Genomic DNA, 14,575 nt, shown 5'->3' with positions numbered 1-14,575 from the left:
GGAACAAGGGACTCAAAGGACAGGGCTAGACATATTCCACAAGTCATGTAAAATGGTGACGCTATATTCTTATCTTGAGAGCATGCGCTATAAATATCATAGGTGTAGACTGGAAAAATCAGACGCTAAAATTGCCATTCACATGAGACTTCTGGTGTATTTCGCCGAACATAACTGATCAGAAATTACAGTAAAAACCAAAACAATTGAATGTAAATCAGTTTATATACATTCATATTACATTATTATATGCGTTGCGACCCATTTTTGTCAATTTCTAGGTCCCAAATATTAGCGATTTAGCTCCTTTAATAGGTTGCATTGCATGCATCACAGTATTGCTTTGGGTATGTGAGTTGGTAAGTTGTGACACCGTGTGGGGTTGGAATGGTCTGACATGTTTTTCGTAACTCTGATTACAGTAATGTTTACAGAAATGGAGGGGTGGGGGTGTGTGTGAATGCATGAAGAAAGATTCAGCTGTACTGTCAAAAATCACTAATATTTGGGACCTAGAAATTGACACAAATGGTTCGCAACACATAGGGTAATGTATTATGAATGTTTTGTTAAATTTATTAGTAAAATAGTGACCGCTGGTCGCGTTAGACGAGTGACCGTTGATTAAAGAGATGAAACAATGGAATTTTTACGGGAGGAGGGGGGGAATTTATCGTGACAGCTTACAAGGAGATGTCGCTGATCCAATAGGAGTGGCTGCTCATACAGATTCTACTGTAAACTGATTTACATTCAATTGTTTCCATTTTTACTCTAATTTCAAATTAGTTATGTTTGGCAAGAATATGGCAGAAGTCTCAGTCGAATGGCAATCTCTAGTGACTGGTTATTCCAGTCTACACCTATAGTATTTATTGTGCATGCTCTCCAGATAAAACTATGGCGTCACCCTTTGACATGACTTGTGGACTACGTCGCGTCTCATTCTTCGAGTCCCTTGTTACAAATGGCACAGAAACGCATTATGGTACTCCAGTAGTATTCTCCTGTGGGGATATGCTTAGTCTCCTTCATCGAGTCGTTTCATTACAGGTGGCGGTCAAATTTTATAATGTTTATTTTGTCTTAAATATTGGATATCGGAACCCCATCTTTTCCCGGTGAGATCACAACATCAATGTTGATTTAAATTGACAAATAATTTGTGTTTTTAATTTCGAAGACTTTGGATGATATTGAGTTAGAGACTTAGCTACTTTAAGCTAATAAATTGGCGTGTCTGTCAAAAATATTTTTAAACAATATCATGACCTAAGGTAGGGATAAGTGGAATGATCCCTGCCATTGTTATTAATGATACATAAAATATATACATAATGTATCTAATCTATGTTTAAAGGAAACATATTTAAACCCATAAAGCAGCTGCTAAACTGAGAACTAGTAATTTAATGTGTGTACTATCACATTAATAATACATAAAGATAACACTGTAATTGTCATGAAATTCAGAAACACATTAAAAATACATTATAACTACTTTAATGAATAGTTTGAATGTTCACATTTGACTTTTTATGTCCATTTTTGTTTCGATTGTTGGGATTTATGTTTTTGTTGAAACAATGTTTAATTTTTTTTTAAAAAATGACAGGGATGGAAGAATAGACATAGCATATATTAAATGTCCTCTCCTTTATAGGGATGAAATTAATCTAAAACTGACGATGACTCTATTGTAAAATATCAGTTTTATATAACATGATGTTTTGCTAGAAAATATCAGTTTTATATAACATGATGTTTTGCTAGAAAATATCAGTTTTATATAACATGATATATTGCTAGAAAATAACATGATGTGTTGTATAACATGTATTGCTAGCAAATATCAGTGTTATATAACATGATGTATTGCTAGAAAATATCAGTGTTATATAACATGATATATTGCTAGAAAATATCAGTGTTATATAACATGATATATTGCTAGAAAAAAACATGATGTATTGCTAGAACATATAATTTTTATATACTAAACAGCCAAAAAAAACGTCCGTACGATTTCAAAATCAGAGAGGCACTTTAATGAAATCATTCTAGAAAACGACTTACTAAATGGATCAAAGCAATTTTTGTGAACAGTATGTTGACACATTAGTGATTAATTCATCACAATTCCAAGACATTACGAGAAGGTTTAGAGTCTGTACACAGTCTATACATCAGAATCTGGTGTGTCCACCGCAAGTGTCAATAAAAGCAGTGCAGCGTCTGTACATGGAGTGAACCAGACGATTGATGAACGCCATTGGCACCTGGAGCCACATTCTCAGAAAAGCCTGGCACAATCCATCAGGTGTGTTTGGTCTGAATTTTGTCCCAAAGATGTTCAATCAGGTTTAAGTCTGGTGTTGTTGGGCAAACTGTAGACGTTCTCGTCGATGGCAAGGGGTGAGGTCTTCGGCAATGGATGTTCTCTCTGGTGAGACGTCGGCGCACTGTATCGGTATTGATGGGTCTTCCGTGTGTTCCCACTCTCTGACGTGCTGTCTCAGATGCCTATGTGAAGTGATTCTGCATGTGCTGCCGCACAACATGGCAGGGACGATCATCTGTGGTGTTCGTGGCTCGAAAGCATTGCTGAAGCCTGTAGATGGTCCGAACCTGTAGTGTAGTGTGAATGATTCAACCAGGTATGGGGGTGCATTTTATAGGGCTGGTCCCGATGAACAGCATGTGCAGCATGAGTTACATGAAAATCGTGGAGAACACAATGCGTCTAATCAGACTAACATACCAAACTGACGTTTCTTTTGCTGCTTAGTATATAACATGATGTATTGCTAGAAAACATAATTTTTATATAACAGCATAGTGGATGCTTACGGCTGACCCCCGGGTGCAATCACTTGATTTGTTGTTTGTTTCTTGCAATATGTATGTAGTTTGTCTTGTTTGCAGGTTTGTTTTATTGGTTTGGTTTTGTGTGTAGGTACCATTAGGTACAATTAGGTACCATATTATACATTGGACTCAAAGCTACACACATGACCCTTGATTCACCCTTCAATTACACAGAAGTTTAATCTACTTCTGTGTCTATTTCATGAAGAGAAATAAGTTTGATGGAGAGAAAATCAACACAAGCAAGATTTTCATTAGCTTAGCTAAGCTGTCAATCAAATTAACACTTTAAACACGCGTTAATCTAAAACAAGCAGAGTGTGAACTTATTGAAAGGGACATTTTGGTGTTGGAAATATGGCAATTTAATATGGCAATCCAAGAGGATATTTCCAAAATGTAGTTTAAAATATTAGAATATTTCAGTAATAATAAGTAGCACACTTTATAAATCCTGAGTGAAGGGATATTTTTTATGTCATATTTTCTGAACAGACTACCCCTTTGAATTGTCTTCTTATTTATGCCATACAAATGTTTACATTTCATGGTTAGACCAAAAATTTATATCTGGTAGACTCACAATTTTCAGATCTTGGTTGAAATATGACTGTTTTTTTCTGATTATTATTTCTAATATTGCCTAGAATTTTCACAGACCATATCAGAAATGCCAAATGTAGTTTAACAATGCCATCATCATCATTTGTCCAGATGTGTATTAGCAGTTTTAGATTTGTTAATTAAGACATTGTTTCGTGTACAAATTTATTACTGTTCATAACATGTATACACTGGTCAACTGGCGAGAAGAGTTCAGACACATGCACAACCTAGATTTCTGTTAATTTTGATCCCACCCACTTTTATAAGAGTGCTTTATTCATACATGTAGGTTAAAAAATCAGTCCTTTCAGAAGGGTTAACATCCACCATCCTGATGGACCCAGTTGAAGTAAAAGTAAAATATCTTCGGTTCTCTGCTTTCTCCCCATATTAAATTGTATTAACTATCTGTTTAGTTTATTCCTTCATTTATTTGTCAGTGAATTTTCTTGGGATTATAAAGATATAAAGAACAGCTGTTCATTTAATCTTATAAAACAGGGATTATATCCCGATATCAATATAGATAAACATTTCATGTAAAATGGTATATTTCATTGCATGCATATATATAGGGATGAGCAGTGCCTGTCTTCATTATCCCACCCAGTGCAGAAAATTAGGACATTAAACCCCATTTCATTTCATTTCCTGTGTAGAGGCTATTAGGAGACTATGGCACAGCCAATATGAATCTTTCCTCCAAACAATGATACCCTTTTGTTTCTCCACTTGCAACTAGCATAAATAGTGCTTAATACTTTAAACAACATCAAAGTTTCATAGTGGTACTGAGAATTTGCTGTTGGACATTATATTATGTAAAGCAGAGATGCAATTTTCTGAAAAATTCAAATTTCTCACTTCTTAATCTCTGCTGATATGCACTCATTTAAAAAAGAAAGCAAAATCAAAATACCAACGCTAGATAATTTACCTGGTTGTATTCAGTCGTATTTAAAACAGGCCCATCAATATGTTCACAGCAAATAAAGATGGTAGACGTTGTGTTACAAAGGGAACAGCATGAATTGTTGGAATTTTCAATTCATAATATCTTTGTAAATACTATGTGGAATAGAACCAATTTGGGACTGATATTCCTGAGATTGTAGTTTGCAAGGGATTATGAACTATTCTATTGCTCTAAAATAATTAATCGTGATTTTAGTGAATTAGGTATATTATGCTATTACAATATAGAATAAAGTTTAATTTTCCCATAGCTAGCTGCAGGAGCCTGCACTTGTAAGGTTACTTGTACAAAGAGATGTATTGTATCTTAAATCAAAATTAGAAACAGTTATATTAATTCATTGCCACGGCTCTGTTATCAGTCATCCTGCTACATGATAAAACTGATCAATAAAGTCATTGATAGGCAGAAAAACTGATGAATAGTTCACAGATTAATTATTAAAGAAACATTATGCAAGAGCTAAATTTGCCTATTGCTGGTCTTTCTTTAGGCCTAATATGTTATTTAAATTATTAATTAGACATTAATTAACTTGTCCAGACCATAATCAACTCTCGATGTCATCGCTTGCCTGCGATATTTACTGGATTGGAATCCGATCTGCTGCTCAACGCTCATTGAAGATTAAATCAAAAAATGGATAATCGAAACTATGTTTTTTATAGTACTGACTTTAGTAATGATGATCGAGGCTAGGCCTAAAATTCAATCACTAAATTCTCAATTCAGAGTATATCATCAATTTGACTGAAATTTTCAGAAAATTTCCTATATTATCTAGTTTTTAACTATTATAGTGAGAATTGCCAGCTCTTTATCCAGTCTCTCATAATGTACCTTTAACAGGTGACAATAGGTTTAATGGTGTGTTTAAGAGTCAAGTATTACAGATATATATGATATACTGTATATGGAATAAACTAGATAAACTATAAGCCAAAGGATTTATTTGTAATGATATAAATTTAGTAGCCTAAAAGGCAAGTGTTATTTTAATGAAAATTATTTAATTTCAAAAGACCACAGCGTTTCCCTACGTCAGAGATTTTCTCAATGTGAATAAAATCAGATGTCAGCTATTGGTACATTAATATTTACATGTAATTTTTATATTGCCCTTTTTAGAACAATTTAGGACGAAAATATCTCTCTCCATTCATCAGACTTCATATAACTGATTTAATTCAACTTAATATACCATGGTACTGATAAATGAAGAGTGTATAGGAAATGTTTTGTACTGAATGCCTTCAATAAAAGAAAAAAATACATTGTTTCGTTAGGAGATAAATGGCATTAAATATTGGCAGTTAGCCTATGTCAACATTTAGATTTTCTGTATTTAATTATAGATATCTCTAAGTGATTTACGACTCATCTTTTCAAAATTTATGTTATTTTGTAAGATTTAAATAAGATATTTTAATGCAGCACAATGTGAAATGTCTTATATTTATGGTGTTCTATTTCGGCCACTTCGCGTGTCGCCCTTGAAAAAAGGCGACGCGCGACGCAAAATCCCCGTCGCGCGTCGTGCGTCGCCCTTTTTCAATGTTAAGCTATAGAGAAAAAAAGCGACGCCGGCTTTTTAACAAAACGTCGCCCTTTAAAAGTTGCGTCCCCCTTCGCGTCGCGGCGCGTCGCCTTTTCTGGACAGATATTGTTTACATTTTTGATGATGAAATGCGCATGTACCAGGAGAATTCATTTGCAGTTTGGTATTTTATCTTCAATACATTGATTTATACTGGACAAGGAACCGTCAATAATATCCTTTATAACAAGACATTTCTATAATATATAGAGATTAATATATATAGACTATAATATAGAGATTATATTTCAAATCTCTGTTCTAAACTTTAAATTATAAACTCTACTGTGAAAGAGTGACCTAGTGCTCTCTGAAGGTACAGTTATATATACTATTCAAAAAAAGTAGGGGATATTTGATTTTTAAGTGTTATTAAAGTCACCTAATGAAACTGACGAAGAAACAAATGACAAAATGAAATGAAGTTCACATTCATCGATTTATTCCAAATGATCGTTAGACAAAGTAAGGCACAGACTGACCATTATAAGGGTAAAATGATACCCGGGGTCAAACAGCAAAGTTACCACAGCATCACAACCACGTCAGTAACGGGTAAATCCTCCTCTGTTTGCCAAACAAGCATTGATCCGACGTGGCATACTCCTAATGAGACGTCTAAGGTCATTTTGGTCCAGATTGTCCCATTCCTGTTGCAACGCAGCAGCAAGTTCTTGGACATTGGCAGGACGTTGTTGACGTTGACGTAACCTCTGTCCAAGCATGTCCCAGACATGCTCGATGGGGGAGAGGTCGGGACTCAGTGCTGGCCAAGGTAATGTGGTGATGTTCTGTTGTTGGTGGTAACCTGTAACGATCCTGGCCCTGTGACATCTTGCGTTGTCATCCTGGAAGATGAAACGGCGGCCATGACGTCGTGCGAACGGCACAACATGGACTGCCAAGATGTTGTCCCGGTAGTACTGGCCTGTAACACGCCCTGCAACAACATGTAAAGCCGTTCTTTCAGCAACAGTGATGCCTCCCCACACCATAACAGAACCACCCCCAAATCGACCATGTCTGATGACGTTAACGTCTTGGAAGCGCTCGTTTCGACGACGCCACACCCTCCTACGTCTGTCCAAAAAATCAACAGTGAACCTTGACTCATCTGAAAACATCACATTGCTCCAGCGTCGATTATCCCAGTGTTGACGATCCCTACACCAACGACGTCTTGCCTGAATGTTATGATCTCTCAAACAAGGGATCACGCGAGGACGTCGGGCGCGAAGGTGACCCCTGTGCAGTCGATTCCGAATCGTCTGGCCACTCACTCTCACACCAGTGTCTGTTTGAAGACGAGCGCTGATCTGATTTGCTGTGATGACACGATTTCTCAAGGCCAAGGTACGGATAAATCGATCCTGGGCTTGAGTTGTCGCCCTTGGTCGACTTGAGCGTGGTCTGTCCTGTACAGATTGTGTATCACGGTATCTGGACCATAGCCTGCTTATGACAGACTGAGAAACATTCATCGTCCGCGCCACAACCGCCTGTGTTGTGCCGATCTGTAGCATGCCAAGGGCACGTAACCTTTCATTTTGGGTAAGCCGACGAATATCAAAATTTGTTTTCTGGTCACTAAAACAATTAAACTGATGTTTCCACCCTGGAATTCAATGCCACAATGACTGTAACATTCAAAGTCAGAGTCGTGCAAATCTTGGGTTGGACCCCCATGATGATCCCAAGCATCACCTGCATTCCATGCGGTAGCTATTGGTGCGTTTGGGCGTCACATGTAACTGGAAATGTTTCTTCTGTAAGGTTCTATAGTGACTTTTTTCGTAGTCATTTGCATATTTTAGTATTATGCCCCCAAAATCAAATATCCCCTACTTTTTTTGAATAGTATACTATAGTTAAACAAACTACGAAAGCGCACTGATAACAATTTGGGTGTGGTTTCTGTTATTTACATCAGTTGTTGTATAGGTTCTCAAGATAGAATTAATACGAGAATATTTTTATTGTGGATATCCTACGACGAATATATTAGCAGCCCTAAAGAAATCAGATTAAGATCGATGTTGAAAGAATCCAAGATTAGGTTCACTTCTGCACTAGTTAACCTAGTCACACAGTCTATAATCATTGAATGAAATATGGGAGCGAAAGGATGCTACTAGCAGGGCCCTCACAAGCCAATGTGGCGCCCCAGGGCAAACAGTCCAGTGACACCACCCCCCCCCCCCCCCACGCACCTCGCCATTGCATACTGTAAATGCTTTGTTCAGTGTCTTCGCTCAGTTGAATTTTGATGATCAAATACATTTTAAAATATCATCTTTTATACTTTTAACACCTTGTTTAAATAACTATTTATTGTATTTATTAAAATTTTTATATTTATTTCCCCATCAACTCTCCGTTTGATCGAAAAACCCTATAATATATCTTGGAAAAATCATAATTCTAGCCCTCAATTTACTGAAATATGTCCTGGTTTACACTTGGTTAGGAGACGCAAAGGCCGGTGATTTGTTATCTCAGCTTCCAAGGTAATAACTTTACTTACCCCCCCCACCTCCATCCCCAAGAAGAGCCGTCCCCGGGCGTATGCCCCACTCAGTACCCCACCCACCCCACCCCTTGCTAATATATTCGTCTTCGGATATAAAAAATATATTCTCGTATTAATTCTGTGTGTCAAAATGTCAAGGAATGTGTCATACTATAAGTAATACAACACTTGAAAACCTATAAAACAACTGAATCCATACCCACAACGTTATCAGTACCCTGTCATCGTGGGTTTAACTATAAATGACTGTATCTGCAGAGAGCACGAGGTCACTCATTCACTCCAGAGTTTACGATTTTAAGTTAAGAATAGAGATTTAAAACATAACACATAATCTGGGTATTATAGGAATGTATTGTTATATAAAGGATATTTATAATGACAGTTCCTTGTGTCAAAAAAAAAATATATGTATTGAACATAAAATACCAAACGGCAAATAAACTGCAAATGAATTCTCCTGGTACATGCGCATTTCATCACCAAAACTGTTAACAATATCCGTTTAGAAAAGGCGACGCGCGACGCGACGCAAAGGGCAACGCGACGCACACCGCGTCGCCTCTTAAAGGGCGACGTTTTGTTAAAAAGCCGGCGTCGCTATTTTTTCTCTATAGTTTAACATTAAAAAGGGCGTCGCCTTTTTCCAAGGGCGACGGGCGACGCGGGAAGTGGCCGAAATAGAACACCATATATATTTGTTTGTTGTAACTTCCATACTCATACATGAACATGTACTTGTGAATAAACTATTATTATATTTATGTTTCACTCCATTGGATATTCTCTTTTGAGCCGGTTTTTCAGTGTCAGTGGATGTAGATCAAATTTTCCATATTAGAATATGAAATAAAATCTCAGTATATTATTTATTGAATTGAAATGGGGTTTAACATCCTACTTTTCTGCTCCATCTAGGCTAATCAAGAGGGGCATGTGCCATACCGGCAAATTTTGCTCGGACACACGGCACTACTGCCTACATTGATTACAGATTCCAGCTGTCATGGTTTCATTTACTTGCACGCCGTTGTGTACTCAGGGCCTCTATATTCTTTCCCATTCCAAGGACTAGAACTAAACTAGTTCCTGATGAACTTTCTAGGCCCTCCATGTTACAAGTAGCTAGCCAGAGCTTTACTCGCTGAGCCACCATGGCTCCTTAATTATTTAATAATGAAATATTGATCTTAGCTGTTGAAGAGAGCTCTTATTATCAAAATATTTACTTTATGTTAAAGAGAAATAAAAGAGCTGATATGACCATACACAGAACTTTCCATTGATTCAGACTAGATGATTATCATTGACTAAAAAAGGGAGAACTAGCTCTCGCTGATGTAACACAGCTTTGATACAAAATATGATAGATAAGCAGATGACCCGGTACTCCACTGTAACTCTGAAACCAGAAGTGGTAGGCCAACGCCACACAGCCTATGTTACTCCCCCGGTCCAAGCTCCCCCTATGCACCAAATTTCAATTGTGGGACACCCCTAGTGTAGCAGCCAAAAAAAATAGTAGGCCCAATAGATTACAATGTGTAAAAATCTGAAATTTTTAAAAGTTATTAGATTAAGATTTTTCAAACCTGCGCTCTTTCAGTAGACCTTATTGCGTATTCTAGAAATTATTACTTTTTTGATGTCAAAATATAGATAAAGAATCATATATGTTTGGTTGGCCTAACAGAAGTGCAGAGGAGTCATTGAAAATATATGGTTAAATACAGACTGTGTAAAAATGAATCTTTCAAAGTTATCCAAAGGATACCTCCTGCCTTATCCCTAACAGAAACAATCATTTCAGAATTTACTCCTAAAATGTGATCAATCACAACCTGTGTGTATAATAAAATGTGTACAGTATTTTTGAGTTATTGACATTATACTTGTAGTATCCTGCTTATGTTATGTTACATGTATTTTTTATGAACTGGTACTAAATTTGACCATTTGTCTTCAAAGAATCACTAACCTGAAAAATTCTGATTTAATAAGCATGTCAAATGTTGAAGAATTATTTGGTAGCCCCATCTGTCACAAAAAGTCGATAATCTTTTATCAAGAAGTCAGAAAATCAATTGTAAAAGCAGCGTAAAAAAAAGATGATGGGAGATGACGTGTGCCTACATTGCCTGAAGTCAAACAATTCCAGCTGTGAAAAGAATTTGATACCTGCTGAACAGGATAGAAATCATATTGTCAATTATGTGAAATGGGCAAGATGACATTATCTATTTGTAGCATCATCAATGAAAATTTCTGATGACATGAACATAAAATAAAGTATTTTGAAATGTCATCTGATCTTTTAAATGTCCAAGATTAATGAGATAAGACTCCATGTAGATTGTAGAATATGAAGATATTTGTTCAACCCTTTTAGAAGGAAGAAAACATTTGTGTTCTTCATTCTGTAATTATACCATTTCCCCATTATTGGAGTTGAAGGACATAACATCAAAGTTGATGTGGCTCATGATTTTTAAGGTTATAAGATTCTGTTGAAATTCTACTAGAAACGAGCTTTACAGGCGTGATTCTTCTCCAAAATAAAACCTACTTTAATAGTTGACTAAAGAGCAGGTTAACCAGAAATGTGATATACATGTCATACGTTTTTGTAAGGAGTCATTTTATACATTTTCGCATGGACTCGATAAATGTTAGGGGGGGGGGGGCAGAGCCTGAAATGCCTGAAAAAATTTCGGGTTACAGACGGTGGCGCTGGTCGTCTGTGAGAGGCGAATGAGGGACCCCAAAGAAAATTTGACAGCCGTAAACGCATTTTCCTGCTTTTCCAGCCTGTGAATACAGCTACTTCAAAGTGGTCTAATATAGCCTAACTTAGACTTAGGTGGCTAAATCGAATTCGAATCAACCAATCAATCAATCAATCAATTAAAGTCCACAGAGACGGGACCGTCGAGAGAAAATTTTGAAAATTCTAACTGCAACAAGCGAGTTTTGCTGCTATTCCAACCCGTGAATACAGCAACTTCAATTTGGTCTAATACCATAGGTGGCTGACCTGAATCCTAAACAACCAAACAATCTTCGCGGGGTATGGGGGCCTCGCCTCCCTGAGAACATTTTGAAAATTTAACCGCTGCAAATGCGTTTTTATACGCCCATATTGAAATGTGGTCGTATATTGTAATCTTCTAGACACTCTAGAGGCTAAAGTTTATATCCGATTGACTTTAAATTTATACACAGTGTTTAAGGTCATGAGACGGAGAAGACTATTGATTATCAACGATTTCTGATAATTACTGCCAGTTATGGCCCTTGATTACTTTGAAAAATCTTGTGGACACTCAAGAGGCTAAAGTTAATATCCGATTGACTTTAAATTTATACACAGTGTTTAAGGTCATGAGAAAAAGAAGCCTATTGATTTTCAATGATTTCCGATAATTATTGCCAGTATGCTTTAGAGACCATAGGTATCATCTGATTGATTTTATATTTATATACCATGTTTACACCTATATATAATCATTTTGATTGACTTTAGATTGATACACAGAGTTTAAGGTCTTGAGACGAACAAGTATATTGATTTTCAATGAATTTTGGTAACTTGAATAGCTAAATCTATGATATTAAATGTTTTGTACACGAAACGTTAGCATGGGCCAAACAAATTCTAATGATTTTCTGATAATTACTTAATGAGTTGTTACTCTTAATCCGGTTATAGTGTATTATAAATGTTTCATTACCGACAAAAGTATAAATATGTGACAACTCTTGTTGACTGCCCGGACGATTTAACTGCTGTGGGGATATGTTTTGTTGCCTGGCAACCTATCTTTCTTCTATTCTAGTCCAACCTCGTGGGTTTTCTCTGGGTCCTCCGGTTTCTTCCCACTGCTAGAGACACCTACGTGCAAGCAAATTATTGAAATAAAATTGAACCATATGTTAGTCCTGAAATGACCTAATTTGTGTTGAGTGGACGTTAAACCCCATGTCTCTCTCTATTTCATCTATTCTAGCCCATGGTTTAAGCTGTTCACTCGGACTTTTGCAGCTGAATTCACAAATGATATCGATGCCCGAAAAATGTTGCACTATAGAGTGGCTCCAGACAAAATGTTTTAATCCATAGTCAATTAAGTACAAATTTATTAGATTTCGGGCACTTTATTTTTCCAACTAGATGAAATAATAATTTTTGTTTTCACTTTACCCGTCTGCCCAAAAAGTCAGATTGCCTGAAAGTTAGGGGGTTTGGCTTCCCTGGCCCGTACACCTATGAGTTTATATATGTGTTACACATGGAATGACTGAGGCTGCTTACTTCAGCTTGCAGTTGACAAAGACCTAACTAGAATCTCCTTTCAAGAAGGTTTTGATAGTTGAACTCTGAAAAATGTATCTTTTCTTTTGAAATTGTTGAAAAGTATCATTATTTAAGGTCCAAGTTACGGGAAGAAAGATTATCCAAAATGTGGGAGGTTTGGCCACTACCCATTTCCCTTCCTACTCCACTGGACAAATTGTTTTAATCATATCACTAATTAAACCACCATTTAACTATTGTGATTAATCAATATATGCATCAATTTTCTGATATTTTAGTGTAAGAAAGAGTTACTTTTTATTTTAAATAAAAGATTTATTTCTGCAAATTTCCAAAAATGAACAAACATGTAGTCTTTAACCAAAGCTTCACCTTAAAAGGGTTAATGATTTTGATACAATATATTCATGTTTTGTATCTGAAATTTCGCATTCAACTGCTCAGATTTTTACAAGAGGAGCAGATCAGACCGATGTTGATTGCAGATTGTCTGCTTGTGTCTAAAAAAAAAAAATTAAACAAGTATATTACATGAATTGTGCTTTTTGAAGTTGTCAGTTGCTCACATAGAATTGTTTTGATGAATTTAGTGTAATCAAACTAAAAGGTTGTCTACGCATAAATAATTCACATAGAAGCAGAAATAACCTATTTAACCACTCCAAATTACCTACACTGTTCACATACTTTATTGAACATAGCATTTTAAAGCAATATTTTCCATGAGTCTGAAGTCGATGAATAAATCCAGCATGGTTTCGACAAATATCTAATCCATTAGAAACCCATACGAGAATTAAATCTACGATTTTAAATTCTTCTGCTATATACATTATTGAGATGTACTAAGTTATTATCCTCAAAAGAGAGCGCAGAAATCTTCCCTATAAAAATATGCAACATTCTTATAAAACGTGATTTCTTCATAAGATAAATTATATGTAATATCCAGTTGATTGAATCAATGACAGGGGCAGTCAAAACTTAGATCTGTTTTCTAGGGGCTGGTTTTAAATCTTGTTGCTATTTAGGTGATAATATGACCAATGTCTAGGTCATACATGTATGTTATTTTATTATTTTTTAATTCTGTTTTTAATTTCAGATCTTTATTTTAAAATTCATTAATGCTTGGTTAGTCATTATAGGCAGACAGCAATTAACCTGTCAGTCAAATTATGACAGGCTGGCAAATAAATTGGTTGATCTGTTATGTTTTTTCTCATTGTTTTAAATGCCTTAATATAATCCTTGAATAATTATATGTCATGTCAACACCTTTTATCGTAACTAATTTGTATAAAAAGACAAATGTATTTAAACATACCATTATGCAAGAGCTAAATCTGCCTATTGCAAGTCTTTATTTAGGATTTAAATGTTATAGAAATTATTAATTAGATGTTTATTTACATGACAAACTCAAAATCAACTCTGTAGACCCTCGGATGGCTTTGATACAGCTTGGATTTAAACAGTCATCCATTTAAAATTAAAACAAGAAATGGCCGACCAAGCTAACGTTTACCGTTAGTTACTGACGTCACCCCTGGAAACTGGTTTTGATAGGCCTACCAAGCGAGGGTACCATAGCCATTGAGAATGTTACTTGATAATCGAGAATATGTTGGTGGAGTTATCGTTTGTCAATCAAACGATCGACAATTGTCGTAGACAGTGCGG

General features: G+C 36.0%; 1 protein-coding gene across 7 annotated transcripts in view; it reads left to right on the top strand.

The window, feature by feature from the left end:
* The window catches only part of LOC126814864 (probable sodium/potassium/calcium exchanger CG1090), a 52,926-nt gene that overhangs the window by 3,690 nt on the left and 34,661 nt on the right, over positions 1 to 14,575 (top strand). The gene's annotated exons all lie outside the window — the stretch shown is intronic.

This window comes from Patella vulgata, chromosome 3 (genome assembly GCF_932274485.2).
Source record: "Patella vulgata chromosome 3, xgPatVulg1.2, whole genome shotgun sequence".
Lineage (NCBI taxonomy): Eukaryota > Metazoa > Mollusca > Gastropoda > Patellidae > Patella > Patella vulgata.
This window is presented reverse-complemented; position numbering and strand designations above follow the sequence as displayed.